This window comes from Nannospalax galili, unplaced genomic scaffold, assembly GCF_000622305.1.
Source record: "Nannospalax galili isolate Female #2095 unplaced genomic scaffold, S.galili_v1.0 scaffold1759, whole genome shotgun sequence".
NCBI classification, from domain to species: Eukaryota; Metazoa; Chordata; class Mammalia; order Rodentia; family Spalacidae; genus Nannospalax; species Nannospalax galili.
This window is the reverse complement of record NW_008342711.1, coordinates 64,869-75,886: the sequence shown is the minus strand read 5'-3', so window position 1 is coordinate 75,886 and position 11,018 is coordinate 64,869. Positions and strand designations below refer to the sequence as shown.

The window sequence follows — 11,018 nt, the reverse complement described above, 5'->3', positions numbered from 1 at the left end:
TTTCCCCCCCCCCCCCCATTCAGCAGCCCTGAAGTAGAAAAAAAAAAGAGATAGTGGACTGATCCTAGATTGGGGTTTTGCCAGGTATGTGTGGCCAGAGTACAACGGAAGTACAAGGTGCTGAAGAGAGAGAAAGGTGGGGGTGAGCCTGGAGAAAAGGGTTGGAGGGTCTGGTGGGTAGGGAAAGAGCAGGAAGGTCAGAAGGGGCAGAAGCCACTTGTAGCAGAGGGAGAGATAAATTAACATGGCTGCCTGAGTTTGTGGTGGAACACTAGGTCAGGCTGGGGCCACAGACCTGGACAGGTCTTTGCATACCTCTGAATATCTGAGGAGTCTGGCAGAGCCTCTAGGATATTTTCTTGTGGGGCCTAGGTCCGGGAACCTGGGAGGGAAGAGCAGTGCACATCTGCCCTACCTTCACTGGGACTGAAGAAGTTGGTGAGCTTTGGGTGCTTCCAGGGCTCATATCCTGGGCTTCACAGGTCATTGGGACTGTGACTCAGTACCAGGTAGCAGTAGCAGTTAGTGAAACATAAAGCATGGGCAGGATGTGCCTCTTGCTGCTCTCTTGTCTTGGGATAGTTACAGAACCTCTGAGAGATTTCAGGCGCCCCCTCCTTGTGAGCTGGAGGTAGCCAGCTGACAACAGGCTCTAATGCCCTGCCCTGCTTGTTGCTTTTGTTGGCTTTTCAAACTCCCCTTGACACATGCTGTGTGGAGGGGGCTATTCACACTCACTTTACTGTAGCTCCTTCCCTTGGATCCCCAAACAGCTACAACATTCCCACCGCAGAGCCTTTGCATTTGCTTTGCTTTCTCCCTGGTAGCTGTTCCTTCAGCCCTCCACCTGGCTTGCTCCTCATCTTTCCTGTCTCAGCTCAAATGTCCCTCTGACAAACCTCCCCTGACCACTTTTATGTAGGACCTCTTGTGAATCTTCATCACAGCTGCCTGTATGTGTCTATCCTTGCATTTAATCTGTCTGAAAGGACCCTCTTACATGTTTCTACTTGTTTATTGCTGATCTTAGGCTTGGAGGGCAGGGGGGTTGTGTCTGCTTTGCTCCATACTGTATCTCCAAGGGACTAGCACAATGCCTAGCACATTCAGGTACTCAATGAACCCTTATTGAACAAATATCAGAATAGGTGCTAAGGGAACACATAGTAAGTCCTCTGTAACTATTACCTTAAGAGGACACTGAGTTCCTACTCCGCAGATACCTTTGGTCTGGGAGTCAGTAACTAGAAAGGTCTTGACCCCTGGGCTCTGGCCTCTCTGTTCAATATATGGGGGTGAGTCTGAGTATGGTTTTCTATTTCACCAACCCTTCCAAATTGTAAATCCAGAATACCCTTCCCAAATCATCCTGCTTCTTCCCCCAGAGTAATACAGTGTTCACAGGATCCATTTCCCCAGTTAAGTCCTTGCCTCTGTAATGGCATGATGGGTGTCTTTTCTTTTAATCAAAAGTGAGGATTGGGAATAAAAAGGGTGTCAGGTAAAGTCTTGATCTCTTCATCCAGCCATATCTAACTTACTCGAGATGTGACCCCAAGATGAATGGCTTCTATTCTCTGAGTCTCGGTTACCCTCATCTAGAGAATGATGAGGAATCTGTAAGCTTGTAGTTGCAAAACCTTAAAAAATAAAATATAAAGGGAGCAAACCCTTCTGAAGAGGAGGCAGAGGGATTACTCAAGCCCTGACAGGGCGGGCACTGGGCCATGTGATTCACAGTAGCATGGGTTGTGAGAGGCCTGCCTCCTCCACTCCACAGCCAGCTCAGGGGTAGGCACAAACGACTTGCTTCTCTTGCTACAGGACTCATCTATAATTGGTCCAGAGAGGGCAGGGTTGGTGGTTGGAAGGGTGTGTGTTAAGAGGGAGAGTGGGAGATGGGGGAGGATGGAGACCTGAACTTCAATTAATTAAAGGATCAGAAACATTTTAGCCCACATGTTAAGATTTCCATGTGCCTGCTGACTTCCTCCCTCAGACTACTGAGACATTTATTGAATCACCAGCCTTAGGGCCCAGTGGTACATCCCAGAGGAGGGGGTGGGGTGTGTGAAAATAATTATGTCTTATCCATGTAAAGAGCCTTGAATTACCTCCAGGCTCTTCCTTTTTGTTATTCTGACCAGTTCCTGATGGAGATTGTTGTTATGCCCATTTTTCAAGTTGATAAAGCCCAAGGCTTCATTGGGTCACTGGGAAACCTAGTGAGGGTACCAGAGAGGGTTGGCAGAAGGCTCCCAAGTATAAGTTTATGCATAGGGATTTGAGAGCCTCTAGGCTGAAGCCTAGAAATGTCCTTCCAGATGCTGGGGCTTGGAGAGAACTTGGGACCTGACCCTGGCTCAGTCAAAGGAGTTGTACCTCATGTTCGAGCAGTTTTGTGGGCAGTGGGGGAAACTGAGGCAATGAAAGTAGCAGGAGGAGCTAGCTTCTTCTCATTTGGTTCCAGGGACATCTTCAGAGACTCTTGAGAATTAAATTTGAAGCTAGACACTGACTCGTTCTGGGTTTCCCAATCTGAGTGAGCATCAAACTCCTTTGTTGATCCTGAAGAATAAATGTCATTCTTAGGCTCTACCTCAGAGCTCCAGAGTCCCAGAGTCTGAAGCTAGGAATCTGATTTCAAAAGATTCCCAGAGATTCTGATGCATAGCTTAGGTAGAAGCCACTGATCAGGCTAATTTTCCAGTTGAGGCAGTGATTTAGCCAAAGTCCTATGGTGAGTCAGCATTGGTCTCCCCCTCTGAAGCCTACTTCCCACAGTCATGTATGGGATTCCCAAATCTCACTCCCAGCTGAGAAGGGAAGCATGAGATGTAAGATAAAGTGAGTGAGTCAATACCTTGCCCATATACACACGAACACTGGCTGCCTCAGTTTATCTTTCTCCCCTGCGCTTGTGAATGGCTACCATTTAATGGTTTTTAGTTGGAAGGCAGTTGCAATACTGGAACTCTAGGCATTGGAAATCTGGCATCAGCAGTGCCCAGTGCAATGTTCATTCCTGGCCCAAGAGAAGGTACTTAGTCTGGTGTCAAGTAAGTATCATCCAGCTAGAGAGGAACACAGAGATCAGTTAGAAGGTTTGGTGGGAGCAAAGACATGAGACATGGGGCGCTTACTGGGGGACTGGTATTCAAACCTGGGTCTTCAAACCTGGGTCTTCTACAAGAACAGTCAATGTTCTTAACTGCTGAGCCATCTTTCCAGCCCCCATGTAGACATTCTTGTAAGAGGTAGCTCAGGTTAGAGTGGTAGTAGGTGGATCAGAGGGACATTTGGGTGCCAACATGGACAAGCCTTGCTAATGGCTTGGCTGTAGAGATGAAGGAAGAAGTGAAAATCCAAAATGGCTCTGGATAGTTTTCTGAACCTTAACTATAGTGACCTACTGGATGATGTTAGAGCCATATCCATAAGAGAAGTAGCTGGTTTAGGGGGAAGATGGTGAGCTGTGTTTGAGACACGTTGAATTTAATAGGCCTGGGAGGATATCATGATAGTGATGACCAACAGGCATTTGGACTTAATAAATCTCCAGAAAGATTTCAGTATTAGAGATGTTTGGGGGTGTTCACCACCAGTTCATACCAAGGTGGCTCATAGAGAGTACACATGGCTTCGAAGGCCAGTCACATCATTGAATACAGATGGTGAGGTCAGCAGAAGAATATTCTGAGGAACTATTCATTACATGCTTCTTTGGGATCTCTCTCTCTGTCTCTGTGTGTGTGTGGGGGGGGCAGGGTTTTTTTTTTTTTTGGTCTTTTTTGAGACGGTCTCCCTGTAGTCACAGCTGGCCTGGATTCACTGTGGAGACCAGGCTGGCCTTGAACTCGCAGGGCTCTGCCTGCCTCTGCCTCCCATGTGCTAGGATCAAAGGCGTGCACCACCATGCCCGGCTCCTGTGTGACAGTTTTAAAAACATATCTGCATGGAGCTGAGACCCATTTGACACACTAAGGGTATCTGGCTTTTGCAAAGAACTGCTGGAGTACTCCCGAAAGGCAAATCAAACATTACCAAAGAAAGTTTGTGGGACTCCTTCCCTGATCTCCATGGTAAGGGCGTTTGAGAAGATACATATGGGTTTTTTGAGGAAAGAAGGGGGGGTGTCTTGGGATAGGAATGGTGGTGAATAAGGGGGTGGGGGTAATAGAATTTTTGGAGAGCAGTAGTAGTTGAGATTCCAGGATTGGGTTTGGGAAACATCTCAGATTTGACTCCTAGTCAGCTCAGGCCTTCTAATCAAACAAAATGTAAAGACAAAAGAACTTCCCCAGATAGGATTAAAAGAATTGAAATTTTCAAGTGTAGACGGTTGGAAACACCCCCCCAATCCCCCCACTCCTCAGTCCTTTTAGGTATCCTGTCCAAGGAGGGCCCAACTAGGGCTGCGTGCTCCCTCAAGAGTGAGTAGTAGCTAGACAGACATAAGCCTTGGCTTTCTGGGGCCAGTTAACTAAATGTCTTAGGCAGATGTGTAGCTGGCCAGATACTGACTGGGTGGGGCTAGGACCTGTTTGGAATGAGAACAGTAAACATAGCCTGCCTTTGGCTAGCCCCTCAGCTTTAAGTTCCCTAATGGGGAAAGAGCAGTCACCTTTAGAGCAACATATCCAGCCCTTTGGGGCTCCAGTGTCTAGGTCCTTGAACCTGGAAGGTAATATACCTGCAAAACAAGAAGACAAGGCTGTACAGCACCAACCGAAGGAGCCTCACCGCTCCTGGCTCTGTTGTTGGTTCCTTGTACCTTCAGGCCTCACTTCCCATCTCAGGGTCTTAGTTTCCCCATTTCTTTGTTTGTTTTTTGTTTTTTTGGAGACAGGGTCTCCCTGCAGCCCCAGCAGGCCTGGAACTTGCTATGTAGACCAGGGTGGCATTGAACTCAGAGAGCTGCCTGCCTCTGCCTCCCAAGTGCTGGGACTAAAGGTGTGTGCCACCACGCCCAGCTTAGTTTCCCTGTTTCTAATATTGCTTATTCAATTTGTCTACCATACAATATACGTAGTTCACAATACCTTGTGACCCAATAAGAGAAAGTGGGGAGAAAGGATATTTCCTTAACATGTCTATTGAGTGCCTGTAATGTGTTCTGCTCTGTGCTGTATACATGGTGTCCCTGTCCTCATGGAGTCACATCTAGCAGGAAAGATACACTAAAGGTAATTCCAAGCACAGATGTGGCAGGGACACATGGGGAAGAGGCAGGGAAGACACTGATGTTCAGACTTGAAGGAGGAATACATGTTCAGAGGTGAGGAGAATGGAAAAGCAGTTCAGACTGCAGAACCACATGGGCCAAAGCCCCAGGCGAAAGAAAGCACTTTCGAGGAACAGACAAGAGGCCATTGTGGCTTAAGGATGGGGGTGGGGCAGTGTTCATGACTTAGGTCTTCCTTTTTCCTTTGCTCCACAGTTGGGAGTTCACCTCCAGGCTAGGGTTAGCTTGGCTAGGCTGTGGAGAATACTTTGGACAGGGCCCTGGGGTTGGAGGACACCAGTTAGGAGCTGACACTGTATGGATTCTAGACTTACCACAGAGCCCTATCTGCAGGACTTAGGGACTGACAAGAGAGGAGCGGTAGAGAAAAGGCCAGCCTGACTTGGACAGCTTGGGTGAATGAAGGTGCTTGCTAATGCTGGGGTGGGAATGGCTGGAGGAGGAGGAGCTAAGTACAGCCTGGGGTGAGGGTATAGGTTTTTAGCATACAGTGTCAGGATCCCCAAGACAAGACATCAAGGACAGTACCCAGTAGGCATCAGCTGTGTCTAGAAAGAGTCAGGGCTCCAGAGTCAGGGCAGGAGGGTGAGGAAAACAGGTGTGTGGCTGGAGCTATGAGGGAACAACAACAGGCTCTTCTGGAGCTGGTACATTTTTCCTTTTGGTTGTCTGCACCACTTCCCCTGTAATGCTTCACAGTGGCCCCCAAAGGGAAGGGGTTAAGTCACCAAGAGCAAAAGGCTTCTCTGGAAAGTGGGAAAGGAGGGACTGGCAGGGCTGGCCCCTGGGAGCTGCAGCTGGCATAGAAGCCCTTCCGAAGTAAGGCCAGTGCTGCTGCTGCTGCTGCCGTCGGCCGCTGCCACCTACGCTGCTGCCTCGCTTCCTTCACCTTCCTTGCGCCCCCTCCAGCTTCTTCCTGGCTCTCCTAGTGTGGGCCTCACTACCTAATACATTCCAGGTGTAGACACAGCCCCTCTTCCACCACAGGACAGTAGGGGAGAAGGTTAGAGAAGGTTGGGGGTCTCTCACTGTACATCTTTTAGGGCGAGTCTTCTAGTATCTGGGACTGCTATTCGCTCTGTGGAATTCCTTCATGGACCTTTGGGCCATGCCTCTGGCAGTAATTGGGAGAGGCCCCCCCACTCACCTCTGCCCCCTTTGAAAGTTTTCGTGTGACCTTGCTTCTCTGAGCCAGTTTTCTTATCTATAAAATGGCTCCTGATTCCTACCCCTAGGGCTGTTGTGTGAATTAAATGCCACAGGCAAGTCCCACAGGCCCTGGGCAGGGCACATTTTAACCCTGTTCAAGAGATGGCCCTGGTCTGCCATTTTGCCTGTCTGGGCCTGCATTCCTCAGTGACTTCCATGTTCTGTGTGGACCTCCTTGTTTCTGTATTTCCCTTTATATCTATCTGGGTCTCTGAAACTTTCCTGCCTTCTGCCTCCTTGTCTTTGTCCCAGAATCTTTCTATCAAGGACTGTTTGTTGAGAGAGGCTTTCATGTAGTCCAGGCTGGTCTCAAATTCGCTGTAGCTGAGGCTGTCCTTGAACCCCTGGTCTTCCTGCCTCGACTTCCCATGTGCTAGGATTACAGCCATGTACCACCATCCATAAAAAGATCTTTTCTTCACATAATCCCTCTGTGTATCTAGTTCTCAGATTTGACCAGGCTTCTAGAGGATGGGAGGGAAAATGGGGAGAGAGGTCGCCAGGGTCAAGGTGAAGGTCAGAGGGATCATCCTTCTAGTAGCTTTATCCTCATTGGGAGGGGAATCCCAGCCAGCGTGGCAACCCCAGCACTGGGTAATTACTGCCCCCAGTGCTCCCAGCTGCAGCTCCACTCCCTCTCTTCCTGTCCTCTGAAGTCCCCAGCTCCTCCCAGGGGTGGAACCACCCCCCCATCCTTTTCTGGCCTTTGGTCCGGAGAAGCTGGGAGGAGGTGGCCAGGCCTCACGGCAATCAGGCAAATGGAAGAGGGATGGGCCGCTTGTGCTCATATGTGGCTGTGGTATGTGTGTCACGTGTGCCTAGCTTCTTGACTATCTTTGTCCCCATGGGTCTGTTTTGTGTGTCTTAATGTTTGTTTGTTTTTTCTTTATGCTTGAGTGTAAGTTTGCCTGTGTCTGTATATATCCATGTGTGTCTTTGTACCGGCATGTGTCTTGCATTCCAGATTATGTCTCTTGGCTCCATTTTAGCCCATGGAGTTTTCTAGCTGTTCTGTTGAGGTGGGGGGCATCTGCCTGTCTTTATCTGTTTTCTGTGCCTGTGACTCTGTGTCCCTATAGGTCAATGTCCTGATAGTGGTGGCTGGAGTTAGGATCAGGGGTTGCCCACCTGCATCTTTTGGCTTCTCCTACCACTTCTTCCTACTCTGGAGCCTTCTTGAAAATCCAGCACACTTTGTCCTTTAACCACACACCCTTCTAAGTATCCACGTCTGTCTACTTTCTTCCCTTGTCTGTAGGACCATCCTGAGTCCATTTATGTATGAAATAAAAAAATACTGTATCCTGGATAGCTCAACTTAGAACCACTCCTTTAGAAAGTCTTCTTCCTCTTCCCTCCAAATATGATTTCTTCTGCAACTCAGCAAACATTCACAGGAAATGTGCTCTGTGACTGCACATAGACACATTTGGGATCTAGTCCCAGCTCAGTTGCTTCTAGCTGTGTATGTCAAGTCAGTTATTTTGCTGCTTTGTGCCTCTGTCTTTTTTTATGTGTAAAATGGAAAAATATCTCACAGAGTTATTAGGAGGATGCCATGGGAAAGTGTCAAAACAGTGCTGACTTAGAATAGGTGTTCAATAAACAGTTGAATTCCATTACCTCACATTTTGTATTAAAAAAATCTACAACATGGAGCTGGGGATGTTGCTCAGTTAGCATGCTTGCTAAGCATGCACAAAACCCTGGGTTCCATACCCAGCATCATGTAAAGCAGGTATGGTGGTGCATATCTGTGATCCCAGAAAAAAAAGTCTGTGATTTTTTTTGGGGGGGGGACTATTTTTGAGACAGTGTCTCCCTGTAGCCTCAGCTGTCCTGGAACTCTATGTAGACCAGGCTGGCCTTGATCTCACAGAGATCCACCTGCCTCTACCTCCCAAGTGCTGGGATTAAAGGTGTGCACCATGCCCAGTTGATAAATATTTCTCCTTTGTCACTCCTTCACTTATAGTCAGGCCATCTACTTTACAAATGGGTTTCTGTAGAATTTTCACTTTACAGACTGTCCCCCTACTTTGAGAAGTCTCTTCTATTTTACAGAAAATTTTCATTTTACAGAAGGGACCTTTAAAAAAAAACAAAGGGAGTAGGAGGCAGGAAGACAAGGAATTTAAGGTCCTCCTTAGCTACATAGTACTTTCAAGGCCAGCCTGGACTACTTGAGACCCTGTCTTTAAAAAAAAAAAGCCTATAGGTGGTGCATACCTGTAATCCCAGTGCTTAGGTGACTGAGGCAAGGGAGTCACCCTGAATTTGAGGTCATCCTGGGCTGCAGAATGAGTTCTACATCAGCCTGGGCTATATAACGAGACCCTGTCTCATAAAAATAAAAAAATCAAAGAGAACGTTTACAGAAAGTCTTTCTGTTCTGTGGGACACAGTGTTTAGGAAGCCCCTTGTTTGCCACATGGCTTCCACTTTCAAAAAGTGTCTTCACACTGCAGAAAGTGCCCTGTTTTTCTGCAGAGCCCTTATAATCAGAAAACTAGTAGACTTCAGGGAAGGAACAGCTGGACTGCACTCAAGATTCTTATAAACAGCACATTTCACATTTGACAGATCTTTGTGCTTGAACTTTCAGGAGGAACATGTTCCAGAGCAAATGAGGTCTGGGTACAGTCTTACATTGAAGGTGGACTGAGACAGTGGGGCTGATACTCATTCATGTTCAAGAGGGAGGTGGGCAAAGCAGACAAAGGTATGCTTTCAGCCTTCCCTTTTTTTCTCGAGCTGAGAGGCTCCCCTCCTCCCCATAAGGACCTAGCTTCCCCAAAGTTACTTTACTTTTTGCTGTTCTTTCTTCTCCACTCCGTCTGATCCCTTTTCGTATTCCACTCCAACCTCAGAAATTCCAGCTGTCCCTAGGGAGTACCTCTTAGCTTGGAAAGACAAAAATTTGGGAGCTGTTAAGTGAAGTAAAGTTTGCATCATCCTTGAGGAGGCCTGACTGCTGGGGCTATCTTCTGCTCTCCTCAGCTCTCACCAGTTCCTTGTAATGAACAGCACACATGTATTCCCCCCAGTTGGCAAATGGTGAAACTGGTGTCCAGAACTGTGAAGCTATTTGCCCCAGGTTACCAGACAGTTAACTGCCAAGGCCCAGTCTTCAGCTCTAATAGCTGTCTTGAGATTAAGCCAAGGCTAAAGCTGGGAGAAGGGAGACAGGATGCTGCTGGCCAGGGAAGTGGAGAGAGCTGGCAGCTGAAATTTCCAGAAAGAGGTAAGGGAGAACAAAGTATGGTCTGGTTCCTGTGAAAATGGGCCATAGGAGGAGTCTTTGTCCTCAAATTCAGCTGTAAGCTGGACCTGCTCTGCCATATAAACCCAAAAGTATGTGCTGAGGGCACCTTCCAGGAAGGGGCATGCTGCAACCAAAACAATTTTTGAATAATTTTGTTATTTAAGAAAATAGATTTGGGTGTTTATTCATTTTTATTTCATGTGTATGTTTTGCCTGCAATGTATGTAAGTGCACCCATGCATACAGTGCCCATGGAGGCTAGAAGAGGGGGTCAGAGCTTCTGGAACTAGAGTTAGAGGTGGTTGTGAGCTGCCATGTGGGTGCTGGGCACCAAACCCTGATCCTCTGCAAGAGCAATGAGTGCTCTTAACCTCTGAGCCCTCTTGCCAAGCCCTGATTTTTGCTTTTTAAAAAATTTATTTTTATTTTTTGTGTATGAGTGTATTGTCTACATGTGTGTAAATGCACCCATGTTGTACGGTGCCCACAGAGGTCAGAAGAGGGTGTTGGATTCCCTTGGAACTGGAGTTACCAATGGTTGTTAGCTGCCACATGGGTACTGGGAACTGACCAGGCTCCTCTGCAAGAGCAACCAGTGCTCTTAACTGCTGAGCCACCTTTCCAGCCCCTTTTACTGTTTTTTTAAATGGGAAAATCCATAACTAAGCTACACACTTCTTGACACATATTTTATACTTCTATATTGCTTGTCTTTTGAATAGTATTTGAATGGGGGAGATGGGAGCCATTGTTTTTTTACTGCCTGGCTGTGTCTTATAGAAGTCCTGCCCTTCTGTAGGCTGAAGATATGCGAGATGCTGGATTCTATGTCTCTGCTGACTTTGCTTATGTTTGTCATTGTAGTTTTGTGCTAGGTAGCAATCTGTGGCCTGTGGGTTTATTTATCTGTATGTATGTTTTGTGTCTTTGTAGATGTGTTTTTTTTTTTTTTTGGTTTTCAAGTTTAGCCCACACTGCTCAGTGTGTGTGTTGGGGGATACTATGTTCTTTTCCTTCACTATCTCATAGACTTCTCTAAAAGGAGAGAGCTACTGTTATTATGTTTTCTACATAAGAAAGCTGAGGCTTAGATAAATGGGAGCTGGGTCCGCTTAGCTAGTAAAACAGTGGTGATGGGATTTAAACTAGGGTCTGTGTAGTTCTCAAGCCAACTGACCAAATGTAAGTGCTGCAGTACCTTAATTCATACAGCCCAGTCAGTGATCATGGTGGCACCACTTTTGTTTGGAATAGTCAAGTACCATGGTTTTTAAATTATTGACTCTCCCTCCCTCCCTC

General features: G+C 47.2%; 1 protein-coding gene across 1 annotated transcript in view; it reads left to right on the top strand.

Moving 5' to 3' along the window:
* Positions 1 to 11,018, top strand: part of Fgd1 (FYVE, RhoGEF and PH domain containing 1) — a 41,355-nt gene that overhangs the window by 1,684 nt on the left and 28,653 nt on the right. The gene's annotated exons all lie outside the window — the stretch shown is intronic.